The following is a 20812-nucleotide window of genomic DNA, read 5'->3' as shown; positions in this document are numbered from 1 at the left end:
TTGCTATCATTTTTTCCTCCAATGTCCCTCTTACTTTTTTAGTTTTTGGCTACTAGTGTAGCCATAGTGTTTTATTAGATACCAATCAATTTTTTTCTGTTTTTTTCCCAGGATTGTGATGGAAATTTTAGTTTTAAATGTCACACATTTTTGTACTTCATTTTTCTAATTTCAAAAAATATATCATAGTTATAGAAAGTTTAGAATAATTTTAAACAAAATGCAGAAACTAAATCATCTGTAATCCCACCATGAACCAGCCATAACCATTGCAAATATTTTGGAGTGTAATTATTTTTAAAAATACAACTGCTTTAAAAATTGGGTGATACAGTATATATAATTTTGAACCTGTTTTTCTATTACTTTACATTTTCTTCTATGCATGTTTTTATGACAGTATTCTATTGTATAATTTTAATGGTCATAAAGTATTATATTTTTCATCAGATTCTAGTTTATTAAATTGCCTTCTATTGAAGATTTAAGTTATATTTAGCTTTTTGGTATTGTAAATAAAATTGTAATAAAGACTGTTATGTAATATTTTACTCATACTTTTTTTTTGGAATGTATTCCTATCAGTGAAAATTTTGCATCTAAAAGTACTCACTGGTTTTGAGTGGAATACTATTTGGATCAGCTATATCTTTTTCTGTTTTTAATTTGTGAGAATATATCTGAATATGACCATATTGTATACTCTAAAGTGATACGGCCTTTTTCTCAGAAGATTCTTGTCACTTCTACATTGCCTGCTATATTAGGTTATTAATTCTATTTTTACTTTAAAAGGGATGAAATATTCATGAGGAAATTTCAAGACTCATTAGTTCTGCTTTTAACTAAATTTAACATTTAGGAAAAGTCAAGATAGTTGAAGTATTTCATGTGCTGTAACAGGTCTCCTAAGTTTTATAATCTGTCTTAGGAAAACATAAGCCATATTTTTTCTTTTTTCTTTTTTTTTTTTTTTGAGACAGTCTCACTTTGTTGCCTGGGCTAGAGTGAGTGCCGTGGCGTCAGCCTAGCTCACAGCAACCTCAAACTCCTGGGCTTAAGCGATCCTACTGTCTCAGCCTCCCGAGTGGCTGGGACTACAGGCATGCACCACCATGCCCGGCTCATTTTTTCTATATATATTTTTAGTTGGCCATATAATTTCTTTCTATTTTTAGTAGAGACGGGGTCTCGCTCTTGTTCAGGCTGGTCTCGAACTCCTGACCTCGAGCGATCCACCCGCCTCGGCCTCCCAGAGTGCTAGGATTACAGGCGTGAGCCACCGCGCCCGGCCCATATTTTTTCTTTATCTTGGTTATATGTTGCTTTTTTTCTTCTTATAAAAAAAAAAAACCTGTTTTTCAAAATTTTTTGAAGAGAAAGCTATGGTGAGATAGAAGGATTAACATAATATTTGTATATGGAAGAAGGGTGGTCCAAGGATTATAATTAGGATGTCTGGGTAGAAGGTACATGAAGATTAGATCAGTCAAACCTTTTCAGTTTTCAGGATCCTATAAATATATTGAGCTCTTGTAGTGAGTAATGAGATTTGTTACTGGAAATGTAGAAGTATATGCTGAATCATCACTTTGTTGGAATTTGTAGGTGGTTAGATTTTGATGACTTTTAAGATACCTATAAATTCTAAGAGTTTGGGGGGGTCACACATCATTTTGTTATAGGTATGAGTAAAAGATATTATTAATATGTTCAGCTCTTGGTGAAGACTTGAAAACATTTCCAGTTTGTAGCTATAAAAGATTCCAGTCTGTTTTGCTCTTGATTGGAATGGTTGCTCAAGGAGTAGGACATTTTGTCAAATTTCATACTTTTTTCCTTCTCTGTTGGACACTGTTCATTATTTCATTCAGTCATTCATTCTCTACTATGTACCAAATAACTCTTAAGTTTTGGGAGATAAAAAGTAATCTAGCAAAGTTTAATCAACCCTTCATCATTATTTTACTTCCTTAAGTCCCTTACTTTTGGAACTTTCACACATAGAGGAATGGGCAGGAAAAATGTATATGATATGATGAATGTTGTTAAGACTAGTTTGGAGGAACACATGGATACAAAGATTTTACAAACTGGGAATTACCTGTAATGTATTAATATGAAGAAGAAATGAGATAAATTCATTTTATTAGTAAAATAAAGGATACATTTTGGTTACTAGTATATGAGATGAATAAACATTTTGGCTTATGTTTTAACTGTGAGTTTGTAAACATAAATAAGTATGACTATTAGATTGAGAAATTACTATAAGCATTAATTTAAATATTTAAGATTTTTTAAAAATTTCAATAGATTTAGGAGGTACAAATTGAATTCCATTACATATATATGTGATGTCTGGCCTTTAGTGTGCCCATCACCTGAATAGTGTACATTGTGCCCAATAGGTAATTTTTCATCCAGTTTCCAGTGTCCATTATATCACTTGTATGTCCTTGTGGTAGCCATAGCCACAAGCTCACACTTATAAGTGAGAATATGTGGCATTTATTTTTTTGTTCCTGAATTACTTCACTTAAGATAATGGCCTCCAGTTCCATGTTGCTGAAAAGACATTATTTCATTCTTTCTCATGGCTGAGTAGTACTCCATGGTGTGTGTGTGTGTGGTATATATACCACATTTTCTTTATCCACTCATCAGTTGGTAGGCACTTAGATTGATTCCATATCTTTGCAGTTGTGAATTGTGCTGCAGTAAACATGTGAGTGCAGGTATCTTTTTGGTATTATGGTTTATTTTCCTTTGGGTAGATACCTAGTACTGGGATTGCAAGACTAAATGGTAGATCTACTTTTAGTCACTTGAGAAATCTCTATACTGATCTCTATAGAAGTTGTACTAATTTACATTCCCACCAACAGTATATAAGTGTTCATTTTCACCACATCTGTGCCAACACCTGTTGCTTTTTGACTTTTTAATAATGGCCATTCTGACAGGGGTAAGGTGGTATCTCCTTGTGGTTTTAATTTTCATGGTAATCAATGATGTTGAGCATTTTTTCATATGTTTTTGGCCATTTGTATGTCTTCTTTTGAAAAATGCCTGTTCATGTCACTTGCTCACATTTTAATGGGATTTGTTTTCATCTTGCTGAGTTGTTCTTTTTAGATTCTGGATATTAGTTCTTTGTTGGGTATATAGTTTGAAAATATTTTCTCCCATTCTTTAGATTGTCTATTCTTTTGATTATTTCTTTTGCTGTACAGAAGCTTTTTGATTAAGTCTCATTTGTTTATTTTTGTTTTTGTTGTATTTGCTTATGGGATTTTAGTCACAAATTCTTTGCCTAGACCAATGTCCAGAAGAGTTTTTCCTTGGCTTTCTTCCAGGATTTTTATCTATCTAGATACAACTAAATAGATAAATTATATGATGTAAACATATTTTATCTGGATCTCAGTAGAACATTTTATAGTAGACTTAAAATATCTTCTAGACCAATGCTGTCTTTTTGTGACAATTGAAGTAGTCTATATTTGCTGTCCAACAGAGCAGTCACTAGCCACATATGGCTTTCCTCACTTGAAATATGGCTAATATGTGATTAATTTTCACTTAATTTTAATTACTTATACATAGCTTCATGTGGCTAGCAGCTACAATATTAGGGCAGTATCTAAATCAGACGAGAGAGATATGTCAGCATGCAGTTAGATAGAATCGGTAGTTGATTAAAAAAACCTTACCCTAAGTATTATTTCATTGCCAATTTGGGGGCAAGTCTTTTTTTTTTTTTTTTTTTTTTTATCCTGCACTTTCTTACTTTGAAGTCCCATCTTTAACACTTCAATCAGTAATTGGCATAAAGATATAGTTATGAAATTTATGAAGGTCAGGTTGAATATTGATAGTGATTACTAATATGATGGATGACATAATCCAGATTTACAAAGCTTCCAAAAGACTGAAATGAGGAGACGGTAAAAATGAACTGTAAAAAGGATCCATTTGGAGTTCTGGACTTAAAAATTATTTATTTATTTTTTTTCTGAGACAGGATCTATCTCAGATCATAGTGGTATGATCAGAGCTCACTGCAGCCTCAAACTCCTGGGCTCAAGCAATCCTCCTGCCTCAGCCTCTTGAGTAGGACTATAGGCGTGTGCCACCACACCCCTCTAATTTATTAAAAATTTATTTTGTAGAGATAGGATCTTGCTATGTTGCCTAGGTTGGTCTTGAACTCCTGGTCTGAAGCAATCTTTTCCCCTCAGCCTCCCAAAGTGCTGGGATTACAGGCATGAACCACCATGTCCAGACTTAAATATTACTGTATAAAGTACAGAATATGGGAGATGTGGCCTAACAGGAATTCATGTGGGAAAAAATTAAAACCAAAGGTTTTTACTTGGCTGCACATTCAGTTTGAGCCAACAGTGTGATGTTGTTACTATCTTATGCTGTGTTCAGAGAAGTTGAGTATCTAGTACAAAACTGATACTAATCTCAGTGATACGCTCTGACCAAATTATAGTTGAATTATTATCTTCAATTTTGGTTGCCACTTTTTAAGAAACTCAGTAAAAGGAACGTTTCTAAAGGAACCTGGATGAAGGATCATCGTAAACCAAGTTATATGACCAATAGTAAGGGGTTGATGCATTTTTACCTGGGAAAGAAAGAACTTAAGTATACCTAGTATATTACTTGGCATTATCTTCAAATATGTGAAGGACTGTCTTATATAAAAGCTATTAAAATCATTTTTTGTAATCCCAGAGGGCACAGCCAGTGTGAGGTGAAAGCTCTAGTGAGACTGATTAGGTTCAGGATAAGGAAGGAATTTTTGACAATTTTTATAGCATTCACTAACAGTGGCATGAGTTGCCTTGTGAATTTCTGTTGGTGGAAGTGTGCTGAATATTCATCAGCCAGGAAAAATTGTCAGTAAAAACAGTAACTATTGAGCACTTATTATCAGTCACTGCTAATGTCTTTTAACAGACGAGAAAGCTCAGAGATCAAGAAGGTTGCCCATAGTCATGTAACTAGGAATTGACAGAATTGATAACTATACCTAGTCTCTCTGACTTTAAATCCTTGTTCTCAATTGTCATGTTACTTTGCCCTTTAACGACAGTAATTATTCCTTTGGATGGGAGCTATGTTTAGATGTCCTCTAAGCTTTCTCCCAAACTGAGGTTAGATGAATTCATTGTAGCTTTTTGGGAGGATGTGTGTGAATGGTGACTGAGGAAGACTGATTTGTTTCTAGTATATAACAGATTGAAATGGAGGCATACTGGTAGTAGGCAGGAAGTTTCAGTAGGAAGCTGTGATCTCACTGATTATTGGAGCAGTGATTTCAAACCTATTGCTGCTTTTTATAGCATACTATGAAATATATTGTATTTAATTTCACCATGAAACCAAGAATAATTTTGCCAGCAGAAAATGGAGTTATATGCATGTTAATACACACGCACGTATTACAATCAAGCATACCTCCTTGATGATATCAGATATTTTCTGTTAATATTTGTTATATGTTCATTTATTTCCTTACAAGTGATAGTTGATTATTAGGTACTTTTGTAGTGTTTTCTTTGAATTATTATTTTATCATGATTACTTTTAAATGATAAATGCATCAGTATCATGTACATTTAGCAAAGTTTCACTGAATATTTTTTCAGATTAAAACAGTGTAAAAAGATAGATATGTAAAGCACTTAATACCTGGGACATAAGTGGTATAAAAGTGTTATTGTTATCATTATCATCATGATACAAATTATTTTGTCTACTTTTCTTCCCTATTTGATTATGATTCATTTATTTTAATAATACTAAACACCTAAAGTTAATTGCTTATTATATACAAGGTGCTATGTCAGATATATTTACATACATTATTTAGTCCACATCACAACACTATGAAGAATATATACCCTTTACAGTTTAGAAAACAGAGACTCAGAGAGGATGTCTGAGATCATAAAGCTTGAGCAGTACACTCATGATTTGAGCCCTGATTGATTGTTCTGCTATGCTAAACTGCTGTTACACTAGCATTCATAAATTTGGTAAGTTATTAAACTAAGTTTACCAACAAAGAGTAATGTGATCTAATGAAACTAGGTTGCTGACTTAGAAAGCAAGCATAAAAAGGAAGTTTCAAAAATATAAGCAGTGATGGTATTAGTGGGTTATAATCTATATTTCTTTACATTCTATGAAGCAGCAACATTTTTCAGAAACACCATTCGTTTAATAACATTTTTAGAAAAAAATACTATATTAAATGTAGATATTGACTATAAGACATTCCTAGATCAGAAAACTGTTACTATGTTAAAAAAAACTTTTATAGTAAAATGATACTTTAAAGCATTGATCAAATTTTTTGATTGTACCTTCTATCCATTTTTGATAATTCATCCCCAATATAAATATAGTTATTTAATTTTAAATTATGTATATATTATACCTTCTGTTCATAATAAAACATACTCAGAAATGGAGAACTTGCAAGGATACTATTTTAAAATACTAACTTTATTAATGGTATTAACCTCCTTTCTAATGAGAGTAGTGTGATTGAATATACTTCAGTATTTTTGAGTCTTGGTTTAACACTTTGTGATGTTTTGAAGTTCTGGTTCTATGATCAGTTCAATTCAGTACTTCATCTTTAGAACAATGGGAAGCCATTGGAGACTTTTTGGTAAGAGATAGAGGAGAGGTAACGTACAGTGTGATCAGATCTGAATTTTATAAAATTCACTCTGGTTGTAATGTGGAGAGTGGTTTGGAGAATGTTTTGGATAGATGTGGAGAAGCCATTTAGGAATCCTTTGAATGGTTTAAGTGACAAATGTTTGGGAGCTTAAAATAGAAAAGCAGAAAGACTTAAAATCTGTTTAGTAGTTGAAATCAAGAGAACTTGGTAATGGATTATTTATAGGGGTGAGGTGTGTTTAGTGGGGTAAGCAGATGTTAAGGACGCCTTTTAGGCTTTTAACCTGTGTAACTGGAAGGACGACAATACCATTCATGGAGGTAGAGAACATGGATATAGAAAAGGGCAAAGTGGGTGGAAAGCCATGGACAGTTTTAGACATGTAGAATTTTGAGAGACCTTGAGACCTCCAAGTGGGGATGATAACTGGAAAACTGATATATGGAGCTCATAGTTGAGTTCTGGGAAAGATGTGTAAATTTAAGAGTATTCAGTTTATGCTCACTAATGGAAGCTAAGGGCTTGGATGTGAACACTCCATATTTGTACTGAGGGTAGCCTTTAGGAACTCTGACATGCGGTAGTCAAGAAATTGAGAATGAGCCTAAAGAGGAGACAGTAAGGAAGCAGCCAGAGTGGTAGGGTATATTTGATGTGCCAAGGATTAAAGAAAAAAAAAAAAAAAAAAGGCTAAGGAGTATTCCTCAATGTGGAATGATGCATTGAGGAAGATTTAGGAAGATGGTGCCGGAAAAATACTCATTATCTTTATCAAATCTATGAATGAGTATCCTCCAAACAGAATGAGTAGTAATGGATAATAATAGATCTGCTACTGAAAAAATTTACATAGATATATCTTATTTTTACTTTGTTTTCCATGTTCTATACTTTGAAGATATCAAAGTTTTAAAAAAATGTTAATCTAGAAAAGGGCTGGTTCCAGAAATTCTGTGTAAATAACACATAGTAGAGAGCTAAAGCTTGGGAATGTATTTATGAGTGATTTATGTTTATTGACTTATTTCCCCTTTTTATATTTATGATTTATGTATCAGAATATAGTTAGTCTGTTGAATATTTCTAAAGTATGATCAGTTATCCCTGTTCTTGTGGCTATTAATGCCTGTTTGCCTTAGTTTTGTCTGGAAAATTATGTAATATGTCTGTTTTAATACTTCGTATAAAAGCTTTTCAGGTATTTTGAAGGCACACATCATGTCCGATTGTAGTCGTTCATACCTCTCCAAATTAAATATCACAAGTTACTTTATTTAATTCTTTTCATATAACGTACCCTATAAATGAGCTCTTCATCCTATTTACTTTGTTCAGTATGTACTTTAATTTTTCATTGTAATCTTCTTTAAAAGTGTAGATTAAGATTGAACTCAGCACTCTAAATATGGTGCAACCAATGTAGCATCCTTTGGAATGTTCAATATGTTTGAGATACTATATTACTATTGATACATTACATTTTTCATAGCTTTCATTGTATTTTTATTCATATTGAGCCTGCAGTAAACTAACCCTCTACCCTTTGAAGCTTCCCTGGAATTTATTTGTGGCATCAGATTTCTCCATCTTATACAAGTACACATGAGTTTTTTCAACCTAATTGTGGGGTTTTATATTTACCTCTGATACTATTTCTTAGATTTGTCCAGATTATATGAGAATATTTAGAAAATTTTAAAATCTTGATTCTCTTATGTACCATATTAACACTGTCAATACGTTTGATTTAATATATCTTCTAGTTTATATATCATTGGTAAAGTTGTTGAACAGGACAGAACCTTGAACAATCCTTGAGTAACAAGGATTTAGTGGCTGATCTCAATATTGAGATTAACCATAATCTACCTCATTATATTGTTATTCAAAAGGATGTCTTGCTTATATCAAGACAGTCTTTCTACTGTGTCATTGGCTATTTTCCAGAATGCCCATTGATTATTTGTTGTGGAAAATGGTTGGCCTCTCTTTTGAAAAAGGTCTTTTTGGAACTCTAGAGAGACTTATTTTTGACTTTTAATGATTCGTTAGTATTCACTATATGGAAACAGAATGAAACTGGCAAACCTTTTGTAAATATTGAAATTTTATTTGCTTTAAAGCCTGTTTTAGTGATTACCTAATTATTTCTTCAAGATTTTTAACTAATCTGAGAAGCAGGGTTCAGACAGCGCGATAACGTGACCAGAATTGTGTTGTGCTTGGAAATAATGTTTTGCTTCTAAATCTTTGAGTAATCTGTAATCCAAGTAGGTCTGTTGTATTTATTTGGTGGTTTCACAAACCTTCAGTTTATCCCTGCATTTTATCTCTGTAGTTTATCTCTAGCCAGTTTGAGAACAGATTTATAGTTATTATTTAGGCCCATTATCTATCTTTTTACCAATTTTTATAGGATTTATAGTGTAATTTCCCATGGTGTGTTATTTAAAAGGTCATACATTATTTTTTAGTTTGCTTTTGTGGTGATGTAATATCTGTGATCCATTTGATACTGTGTTAGGAATATAGCATCCACTATAGCATTGTTCCTATTAGAATAACAGTGATCTAATTCTCTGTATAATGGAAAGTGCGAATTACCTCTCTTCAGAGATTCAAAAATTGCTTTCATCTGTTAAATGTGTTGCATTGTCAAGAAACAAGGAAGTAATGCTGTTTTAGTTTGTACATGTTCTGAAATAATTTTATTGGCATCTCAGGAACTTAGTTTGTTGGTTAATTTTTTGACTGTTTTCATTCTTTAATGAAGAACTACTTTAAATTAATAATTTAATGAAAAAGATTTTATAACAATAATAACTATAAGAACCTTTGTCAATTGAAAAATACCTTAACAGCTAATAACAGACAGTAATGGCTTTAACAGTATCTGCCAGGAAAAGGATGTTACCAGTCTATACCTATCTGTCTTCCTTAAATTTCATATCCTTAGTTTACAGCCAGGATAGTGAAACTTGCCTTTTCATTGTTTGAGAGCTGCATTCTTTCATTTTTAATTTTTTAACCTCTTTAGTAGATATCTGTTTCTATACCCACAGCTAACTACTTCTTCCGTCTTTTTTTTTTTTTTTAATTTGGTAGCTGCAGGAAGTTGTATCAGTACATAGAGCAGTGATCCAGATAGCTGTACCTTTACAAACATCCATTCTGAATGCCAAATTAGCTTGTAGTGCAAATCTTGAACGAGAACTGCACCTACTCTCAATGTGGATGAAAATGGCAAATGTTATGGAAAATATAATTTTGGGATTTCCTTAACACTAATGGCAGGTGATTTCTGAATTCTGCTGGGGATTCTTCATCTTGGGGTTATGGACATCTTATTCAGAGCAAATCAGCCTTCTTGTCTCTTCTGATAGGATTTAGGTGTGTTATTTTTAAGAAATGATATGCTTTTTGTGCTGTAATCCTATGCTTGAGATGTTGCATTAGAAGTTATCTTCCAAATGCACTGGTGGTTTCCTAGAATTATGTTTTGGGCCAAAAATTGCTAACTAGAATCTAACTAGAATTTATCATGTATGAATATTGCATTTTGGATTAAGTAACTGAGCAGCTAAGACCATAAGTAAGGGTATCTCTGCTATGATAACTTATTGTGGAAGAATGTTCTCATTTTAAGACTTAACAAATTGTTTGAGAGTTGCAGGATTTAAAGGACAGTTTATGCTGTATGTGGAAAGCTTTTCTTACCAAAATTTGTTTTGAGTATGGGGGGAAAGTAACTATGTAGGTATGTATTGCAGTTTTCTTTTTTGAATTTGTAGCTTCTTTAATACCACCCTTAAGCTTAAGCACATGGTTTGTGTCTTCTGACTAAGACATTCATTTAATCTGTTTTCTTTTTTTAAAGAGACAGAGTCTTGCTCTGTCACCCAGGCTGGAGTATACAGTGGCATCATCATAGCTCATTGCAGCCTCAAACTCCTGGACTCAAGCAATATTCCTGCCTCAGCCTCCTGAGTAGCTGGGATAATAGGCATCAGCCACCACACCCTCTAGCTAATTAAAAAATTTTTTTTAGAGACAGGCTTTTCCTGTGTTGCCTAGGCTGGTCTCTAAGGTCTGGCCTTAAGCAATCCTCCTGCCTTAGCCTCCAGAGTAGCTGGGATTACAGGTGTGAGCCACCGAGCCTGGCTTTATATTTCATCTTTCAACCCTTAAGCAATTTTCTTTGTTACTTTTATTATTTTGGTTCATAAGGTTTTTTTTTAAATAACTTCAATGATACATAATTCACATAACGTACAGTGCACCCATTTAAAGTATATAAATCATTGTTTTTAGTATAAGTACTTTAGATAAGTACATCCACTGCCACATTCCATTTTAGAGAATTTTTATCACTTCCTAAAGAAATACTAGACCTTTCGATATCATCATCCATGCCCCTTCCTCCTGCCCCCTCCACCCTTATCTATTTTATGTTTTTAGAGATTTGCCTATTTTGGAAATTTTATATAAATGGAATCGTATAGTACGGTTTTTCCTGCCTGTTTTCTTTGACTTGGCAAAATGTTTTCACAGTTCATTCATGTTGCACACTGCCTCACTCATTTTATGGCTGAATGATATTCCACTGTATGGATATACCACATTTTCTTTATCCATTCTTATTGGATGAACATTTGGGTTGTTTCTACTTTTTGGCAATTGTGAATAGGCAAATTTGTGTACATGATTTTGGATGCATATTTTAGTTCTCTTGGATATATGACTAGAAGTGGAATTGTTGGGTCATATAGTAATTCTGTGTCTAACTTATTGAGGAACCAGCAAACTTTTCCATGGTGGCTGCACAATTTTGTATTCCCACAAACAACGTATGAGGCTTCATTTTCTCCACATCCTCACCAACACTTGCTATCTTCCATTTTTTTATAGCCTTTCTAGTGAGTGTTAAGTAATATCTTCAGTGGTTTTGATTTGCATTTCCCCGATGGCTAATGATGCTGAGTATCATCATGCTTATCGGCTATTTGTATGTATTCTGTGAAGAAATTCAGATCCTTTGCTCATTTTTAAATTGGGTTTTCTTATTGAGTTTTAAGAGTTATTTGTACATTCTGCATATACATCCCTTATCAGATATGTGATTTGCAAATATTCTCTCTCATTCTGTGGGTTGTCTTTTCACTTTCTTGGTGATGTCCTTTAAAGCACCAAAGTTTCTTAGATGAATTCCAAATTATGTATGTTTTCTTTTGTTGCTCATGCTTTCAATGTTTTATTTAAGAATCCTTTACCATATCCACAGCCATGAAGATTTACTCATATATTTTATAGTTTTAGCTTTTACTATTAAGTCATTGTTTCATTTTGAGCTCATTTTTGTGTATGATTTGAGATATAGGTTCAGCTTAATTTTTTATATGTGACTAGCCAGTTGTCCCAGCATCATTAATTGAAAAGACTTTTCTTTCCCACTGAATGGTCTTGCCACTCTTTTCAAAAGTCAGTTGACCATAGACACATGGGTTTCTGGACTCTCAGTTCTGTTCCATTGATCTATATATCTATCCTTGTGCCAGTATACCATACTCTTTTAATTACTGTTGCTTTGTAGTAAGTCTAGAAATAGGAAATGTGAGTCCTAAATTGTGTTCTTCTTTTTCAAGATCATTTTGACATTCTGGGTTTCTTGCAATGCCATATGAATTTTAGAATCAGCATGTTAATTTCTACTAAAAAGTACTCTGAACTTCTGATAGGGATTTCACTGACTCTGTAGATCAAATTTGGTTTATTATGGTCTTAACAATAATAAATTTTGTGATTCATGAACATGTCTTGTTCTTTCATTTAAGTCATCTTTAATTTCTTTCAGCAATGTTTGTAGTTTTTGGTGTATGAAAGTCTTGTACTTTCTTTGTTAAATTTATTCCCAATTCTTTTTGATGCTATTATAAATGGAATTTTTTTCTTAATTTCATTTTCAGATTGTTCATTGCTAATAGAAATACAATTGATTTTTTATGTATTGATCTTGCATCTTGTAACCTTCTGAGCTTGTTTATTACTTCTAATTTCTCTTTCAATTTAGATGCTTTATGTTTCTTTTTCTTGGCTCATTGCCCTGGCTAGAAGCTACAATACAATGTTGAATAGAAGTGGTGAGTGCAAATTTACTTGCCTTGTTTCTATCTTAGTGGGTTAAGTATCTAGTCTTTCACTAGTATGAAATGATGCTATGTATTAATATGTTAGTTGTTGGTTTTTCATAAAGGCCTTTTATCAGGTTGAGGTAGCTCCCTTCAAGTCCCAGTTTGTTGACTGTTTTTATCATGAAAGCGTGTTGGATTCTGTATGCATCTTACAAGCTGATCATGTGATTTGCTTTTTATTCTATTGATATGATACAGTACATCAATTGATTTTTTTATGTTGAATCAACCTTGTATTTCTGACAATCTTACTTTACCCTGCTGTATAATTCTTTTTATATATTGCTGGGTTCAGTTTGCTAGTATTTCATTGAGGATTTGTGTGTCCATATTTCTAAGGGATATTGGTCTGTAGTTTTCTTGTAATGTGTTTGCCTGGTTTTGGTGTTAGACAAACTGGCTTCCTAAAATGAATTGGGAAGTGTCCCCTTCTCTTCTATTTTTTGAAAGCGTGAAAAATTAGTTTTAACCTTTTAAAATATTTAGTAGAATTCAACTGTGAAGCCATCTGAACCTGGACTTTTCTTTGTGGATAGTTTTTGATTAATAATTCAATCTTTCATTTGTTGTATGTCTATTCAGATGATCCAGTATTTCTTGAGTCAGTTTTGGTAGTTTGTAGCTTTTGAGGAATTTTTGCATCTCATCTAATCTATCCAATTTATTGGTACACAATTGTTTGTTGTATTCCTTCATAATTCTTTTTATTTCTTTAAGGTTGGAGTGATATCTCCACTTTCACATATTCTAGTGATTTGAGTCTTTTCTCTCTTTTTGTTAATTTTGCTAAAGGTTTGTTAATTTTGGTGATCTTTTCAAAGAACCCCCTCTTTTTGTTTCCTTGATTTTATTTTTTTAAATTCTTTATTTCATTTATTTCTGCTCTAAGCTTTATTATTTCTTCCCTTCTGTTTGCTTTAGGTTTATTTTGTTCTTCTTTTTCTAATGTATTAAGGTTGAAAGTTATTGATTTGCATCTTTTTCTTTATATAGACATTTATACCTATATATTTCCTTTTTATCACTGCCTTAGCTGTATTTTCTAAAATTTACCATGTTGTATTTTTAATTACCTTTATCTCAAAGTGTTTTCTGATTTCCCTTTTGATTAATTTTTTGACCAGTTGATTATTTTTGTTTGTTTAATTACCACATATTTGTGCATTTCCCAGTTTCTTGGCTAATGATTTCTAGTTTCATTCCATTGTGGTTGGAGAATGTACTTTGTATTATTTCTATTCTTTAAATTTATTGACATTTCTTTTATGGCTTACCATGATCTATCCTAGAAAATGTTTCATATGTACTTGAGAAGAATGTCCATTCTGCTTTTGTTTGGTGGAATGTTGTATACATGACAGTTAGGTTTAGCTGGTTATAGTGTTGCTCAATCTTCTGTTTCTTTATTGATCTTCTGCTTAGTTTTATTTCCATTATTGAAAGTATGATATTGAAGCCTTCAACTATTATTGTTGAATTTATTTATCCGTCATTTCTCTATTGTCAGTTTTTAATTCATACATTTTTGGTGCTCTGTTCATACATATGTATGTATATATGTGTATATATAAATATACAAACACACACCCACATATACATCCTGTGTAATATATAAAGTATTTTGTGGATTTGAATTATCATCTGGAGTCACTTGCTTTCAGCTTGAAATCTTCCTTGAATATTTCTTGTAGGGTGGGCCTACTACCAACAAATTCTTAGTTTTTGTGTATCTATGAATGTCTTTATTTTGCCTTCACTTTTGAAGGATAGCTTTGCTGGATGTTTTGACAAGTTTGATTTGGTTTGACAGGTTTTTGATTTTCTGTTTCTTTTTTTTAGCACTTTGAATATATTATGCTACCATCATGTCTTGCTTTCATTGTTTCTGCTGAGAAGGCAGCAGTTAGCTTTTTGGCGTTCCCTTTTAAGTGAGGAATTATTTTTCCCTTGCTGCTTTAAATATTTTTTCTTGTCTATAACTTTTTTGTCATAGCATTTTTACTATGAGTATGTGTTTCTGAATCTCTTTGTGTTTAGTGTTCTTGGAGTTCATTAAGCTTCCTAGATATGTGGGTTAGTGGTTTTCAATAAATTTGAGAAATTTTAAGTTATTATTTTTTCAAATGTTTTCCTTTTCTTTGGTAGTTCTGATTATGTGTATTTTGGTGTACTTAATGATGTTTCACATTTTTCTGTGTCTCTGTTCATTTTTCTTCATTTGCTTTTCTTTTTTCTTTGAATGTCATAATCTCTACCTTTCAGTTTGTCAATTTGTTTTTTCTGTTAGCTCAAATCTAGTGTTGAGCCCTTCTAATGTATTTTTTATTTCAGTTGTTATACTTTTTAACTCCAGAGTTTCCATTTTGTTCTCTTTAAAATTCCTCTCTTTTTATTTCTTCCTTATTTGATTTGAACTTGTCTTTACTACTTTAATCATGGTTTAATTTTTTAGTCGTAGTCTCCTTTAGTTCTTTGAACATATTTATGCCTACTTTGAAGTCTTTTTCTATTTGACATCTGGTCACTCTCATAAGCGGTTTCTATTGCTTGCTATTTCACCCCTGCCCTCACCCACCCCAGTGTGTGGATCATACTTTCCTGTTTCTTTGCAAGTCTCATTATTTTTTGTTAGTAAATGGACATTTTAGATAATATATTGTGACTACTCTGAGTTTTTGTCCCCTGCCCTTTGTGGGATTAGTTATTGGTACTTGCTTATTTATATGTTTAGTGACTGGCTGGATTATTTTAGTGAAGACAATTCCATCCCTTCTCATTCCACAGTGTTAAGTTTCCCGTGTTATCCCTCATGAAGCACTATTAGGTATGCCCACATTACCTTAGAAGGAGTGTAGTTTTCATAGGGCTCTCTTTTCTTTCATGCTTTCCTTTCTTTCACAACACCTTTTAAACTCTGCTACTTGCAAGCTTATTGCTCTATTGTTTGTAATATTTCCATGGTGCATAAATTGCTGTACAAACTAATGCAATAAGTTTGTGACCCCTTTGAAAGAACAATTTCAAAGGTCAGTGTTGATATTTATGCTGATCCCAACAGGGCTCCTCCGAGTTATCTCTTTAGTCGATTCTCTCCTGCAGCTTAGTCCTTGAATCTGTGAATCTTTTCTTAATTGTGGTTCACTACAACCTTAGAAGTTTTGGGGAGAGCCCTTAGACTTTGACTTCATGCCTTGTTACAAATGAGGTCAGTTCCTCTGGGAATATTGGGAGCTATCTGTATTTTTTGTTTTGTTTTTTTAAGAGATGAGTTCTAGCTATGTTGCCCAGGCTGGAGTGTAGTGGCTATTCACAGGAACAATCATAGTGTACTATACTCCTGGGCTCAAGGAATCCTCCTGCCTTAGCCTCCTGAGTATCTGGGACTATAGGTGCTGACATGGCACCCAGCTTGGAACTGTTTTATGGCCTACCTCTACCCCTAGGCAAATTCTCTGAGGCGCAACTCTGAAGCTAGGGGTAAGGGCAATGGCAAGTCTCTCTCTAAATGATACTCCTACTTGAGGAGCTGATTATGTGATGGAGAGGGTAGACAGTAGCCTACGGTCTCCTAGATTTGTTTTACTTGGTGTGGAATGACTGCCTTTTGATGAGCCAGGTTAAGGGTAATTGGGACTCCTCTATTTTGCTTGGTGCTTGACCCAAAGATAGAGCCTCCATCCCATGAGTGGGGGCTGGGTAGAAGAAGGGAGCCCCACTTCATGCCTGCACCTGCTGGAAACTTAGCCTCAGCAACAGATAGATAGATGGGGACAAATTGAGATATGCTGATGTCTAGCTCCTTACAGGGAGAAAGCCCTTTGCCTGGGAGCTAGAGGTAGAATGAGCTCTATGTTCTTGGCTCTAACAGTCTGGGGTGGCATTTTTGCCTTGCTGATCTGGGAAGGAAAAGGGAGGGAATGGTTTTGATTCAAATACCACAGACTTTTGCTTTATTTGTTGAGTGTTTATAGATTTTCTTGAATGGATACTTCTTCATTTGCTCTATGCCTTTAGGACCATTTCCAGAGGCTTTGAATGGTTTTTTTATTATAGCTTTCCCCAGTTTCACTGGGGAACAGTCTACAAGGCTCCTCATAATATCATGCTGGAAGTTTATCTCTCATAATTATTTTTAAAATGTGAAAATTGAACTAAGTTTTTAGATGTGACCCAGGGCTAAATGATTTGAAAAGGGGTAAGATATACCATAAATATTCAGTCAGTTCAATTTGTTTTTGCAATTTGAGCTGCAGGGTAACTCAGAAGCACCAGGAGATCATTTTATATTAGAACACAAAGAGCATCTTCATTCTATTTTATAGATAAATAATATTCCATAGGTCAAAGGGCATGTGCTTTTGTAATTTTGGTAGATACTGCCAAATTGCCCCTTTTCAGGGGGCGTGCCAGTTTGTGCTTTCTCAGTCAGTATTTGAGATTGCCTATTTCCTCTTAACCTTGCTAACAAAGAGTATTATTCAACTATTGGATTTTTGATAATCTGAAAAGTTAACAAAAATAAATATAATTTTAATTTTTTTATAACAATTGAGGCTGAGCATCTTTAAGTGTGTTTGATATATCTAAGGACTATTTGTAATTTTATTCTATAAACTGTCCTTTGTATATTTTTAAATTTCTCTACTTTGATGATATTTTGAAAGAACAATCAATTGACTTGTAATATGATTTGATTTTTTTTTTTTTTTTTTTTTTTTGAGACAGTCTCACTCTGTTGCCCGGGTTAGGGTGCCATGGCATCAGCCTAGCTCACAACAACCTCAAACTCCTAGGCTCAAGCGATCCTACTGTCTCAGCCTCCCGAGTAGCTGGGATTACAGTCATGCGCCACTATGCCCGGCTAATTTTTCTATATATATATTTTTTAGCTGTCCATATAATTTCTTTCTATTTTTTAGTAGAGTCGAGGTCTCGCTCTTGGTCAGGCTGGTCTCGAACTCTTGAGCTCAAACAATCCTTCCGCCTCGGCCTCCCAGAGTGCTAGGATTATAGGCGTGAGCCACCGTGCCCGGCCCTGATTTGATATTAAGTGAACTAGAGTGAAGAATAATCCTGATCAGAAGATTTTGAACTTGAATTTCATTGAGTGATTGATGTATCATTAACAGAATTGGTGATGAGAAAGGAAAGCTAATTTGAGGAATGTGGTGATGACTTTAGTTGTGAGTATTTTTTCCATGTTTGATTTTATTAGAGCTATAATCTACCAATTTAGTGTTAACATTTGTAAAAATTAATATATATTATATGAAATCCAGAGTATCTCCTTTTTTTTTTTTTTTTTTTTTTTTTTGAGATAGAGTGACACTCTTGTCTCACAGGCTAGAGTACAGTTGAGTGATCATAGCTCACTGCAGCCTCCAATTCCTAGGCTCTAGTGATCTTCCTGCCTCAGCCTCCTCAGTAGCTGGAACTTCAGGTGCGCACCACTGCGCCCAGCTAAATTTTTCTTAGTTTTGTAGAGATGCGGTCTTACTATGTTGTTCAGGCTGGTCTTGAACTCCTGGCCTCAAGTGATCCCCACCACCTCAGCTTCCAAAGTGCTGAGATTATAGGTGTAAGTCACCACGCCTGCCCAAGAGTATCTTATTTTAAAGTGAAATTCGTTAATAGTTATAAGGGCAGGACTGTGTGAGACTAAGTTTGGAAAAATTGGAGTGGACAAATGGGCCTGTGATTCATTTCCATTGTGGTCATTGTTTATGTGATTTTCAGTTCAATTCTGGAAATATTTACTGTGCCAGGCAGTGTTTTTAGGTGACTTTGGTACAGGAGAGGTAAACAGGCAAAAATCCTCCTCTTAAAGAGCTTAAATTCTGATGTGTGGTCGGGGAAAGCACAGGAGGAGAAAGGTAGAAAGGGAAAGAAAAGGTGTATGTCAGATGGTGGTACAAGTATAAGGAGAAAGGGTGGTATGTGCATTTTAGATAGACTGATTAGAAAAGGTCACTATGGTAAGGTGACATTTTCTCTGAAGGAATTAAGGGTACAATCTATGTAAATATCTGTTCGCAGGGTATTTTAATTATATTATATAGGGAACATCAGATGCAAAGGTGGACATATATTTAAGGAATAGTACAAAGGACAGAATGGCTGAAGCAATGAGCATAAAGGGGAACATTGTAGGAAATGAGATCACAGAAAAATGAGTACATATGGGAATGTTATGTCATATTTAAGGACTTTGGCATTAACTCTGAGATCAGAAGTCATTGTGGGGTTTTGAACTGAGGAGGGACATGTTTTAAAAGAATCACTCTGGCTGTTGGCATAGTGAAGATAATAATGGCTAACAAATACTGACCTCTTATGGCTAGGTACTCTGATAAGCGCTTTACTTTAAATGACTCATTCTGAGAAAGGCTGCTAGGTGGTTTATTTCCTTGGGTACCATTCACACTGGAGTCTGTGTGCCCATTGTTCCCTGGAGTTGTGTAGTACACAGACTTTGTGGCTCTGTTGGGTGGCCCTGTACCTGAGAATGGATAAATTATTTTTTAGGGGGAAAATAGAATGAAAGACTGTGTCTTGAGCTATGGAAAAAATTCAGGAAATTAGGAAAAGAAAGGCTGAGAAAGGAGAAAGAATTGTGATCAGAGAGATAGAGTGTCAAAAACTGTGGATAGTTTTATAATTAATACTCGGAGGAAAAACCACTGAATCTGGCAAGATCATTGGTGATCCTAGATTCATGTAAGACATGATGGTAAAGAAAATCTTATTTTTGGTGTTAAGGTATTAGGAAGCTGAGATTTTCCATGTAATATTCAAAAGATAAATTAATAGTTATTTAAAATGCAGGGTATCTTACATAAAAGAAGGCTTATTAATGCCTGTCTTAAACATGTTGATTATGATCAGTATAGACATTTTTAAGTGATATTCATGAATATTTGGTACTAAGATGAGTGCTTAATACTATCAATAAAAACTTAAAGTTTCATATATATGCAGAACTTCTCAATGCTTTGTTCTTTTTAAAAAATACATTACTATTCTTGGTGCATGTCTAATATGCTAGATATTTTTCTACATGAACATAATTTCATTTTTATTAATTGCTTATTCCTAGACATTTATGATGATTGCTATCAATTTATAAATCTTTTAAGAAATATTTGGGTGAGGGGAGGGTGGTATCATGAGTTATATATTTACTTTCATATTTCTTAAATATGTTTCTGTTATCTTGCTGCTTTATTGTTTCCTCTGCCATTTCCCTTTTCAAAAATTTCTTAACCTTAGTTCATATCTTTTATATTTCCTAATTTGGTGTCTTTTTATCACAGTATACTTCATGGTCATTTCAGTATCACAATTTTCTGGAATATACTGAAAAGTCCTTGCATAATATAGTGGAAAATTCTTTAGGTTTGGATTCAGATTGATGTCATTTCAAAATTCAGCTCTACTATTAGCTATGTAACTTTGGGAAATTTTTGTAAATTTTCTTATGCTTTATTTTCTTAAGTCAAAAAATAATAATAGTACTTTAATTTTTAAAGATTATTAGGAAGATTTGTTAGATAGGATTAGCAGAGCGTTTATTATAGTACCTGGCATATAATAAGTGTTCAATAAATACTGGCTAGTATATTTAGAATTGCTATGACGGATTCCTTCTTAATATTAATAATTCATTTTGTTTATTTTACTGTTCTTTTGTGAGCATAACTTCAATAAAATGAACAGAAAAAAATTTATTAAACATTTAGTGTCTCCTGTATACACAGCATAAATTTCTATTTTATGATTTTGTGCGAATTCTCTGAGAATAGTTAGAATTTGGTGAATGTAACATTTGTACATGCAAAATTAGAGTATAACATTTCTGGTCAGGAAAAAAATATATATTACCAGATCATACTTGAAGAAATCTAAAGACTTT

The 20812-nt window shown here is 33.4% G+C and overlaps 1 protein-coding gene across 2 annotated transcripts in view; it reads left to right on the top strand.

The window, feature by feature from the left end:
- Window positions 1-20812, top strand: part of ASCC3 (activating signal cointegrator 1 complex subunit 3) — a 315263-nt gene that overhangs the window by 42287 nt on the left and 252164 nt on the right. The gene's annotated exons all lie outside the window — the stretch shown is intronic.

This window comes from Eulemur rufifrons, chromosome 15 (assembly GCF_041146395.1).
Source record: "Eulemur rufifrons isolate Redbay chromosome 15, OSU_ERuf_1, whole genome shotgun sequence".
Taxonomy (NCBI): Eukaryota; Metazoa; Chordata; class Mammalia; order Primates; family Lemuridae; genus Eulemur; species Eulemur rufifrons.
The sequence above is the reverse complement of the archived record's forward strand: the minus strand, read 5'-3'. Positions and strand labels throughout refer to the sequence as shown.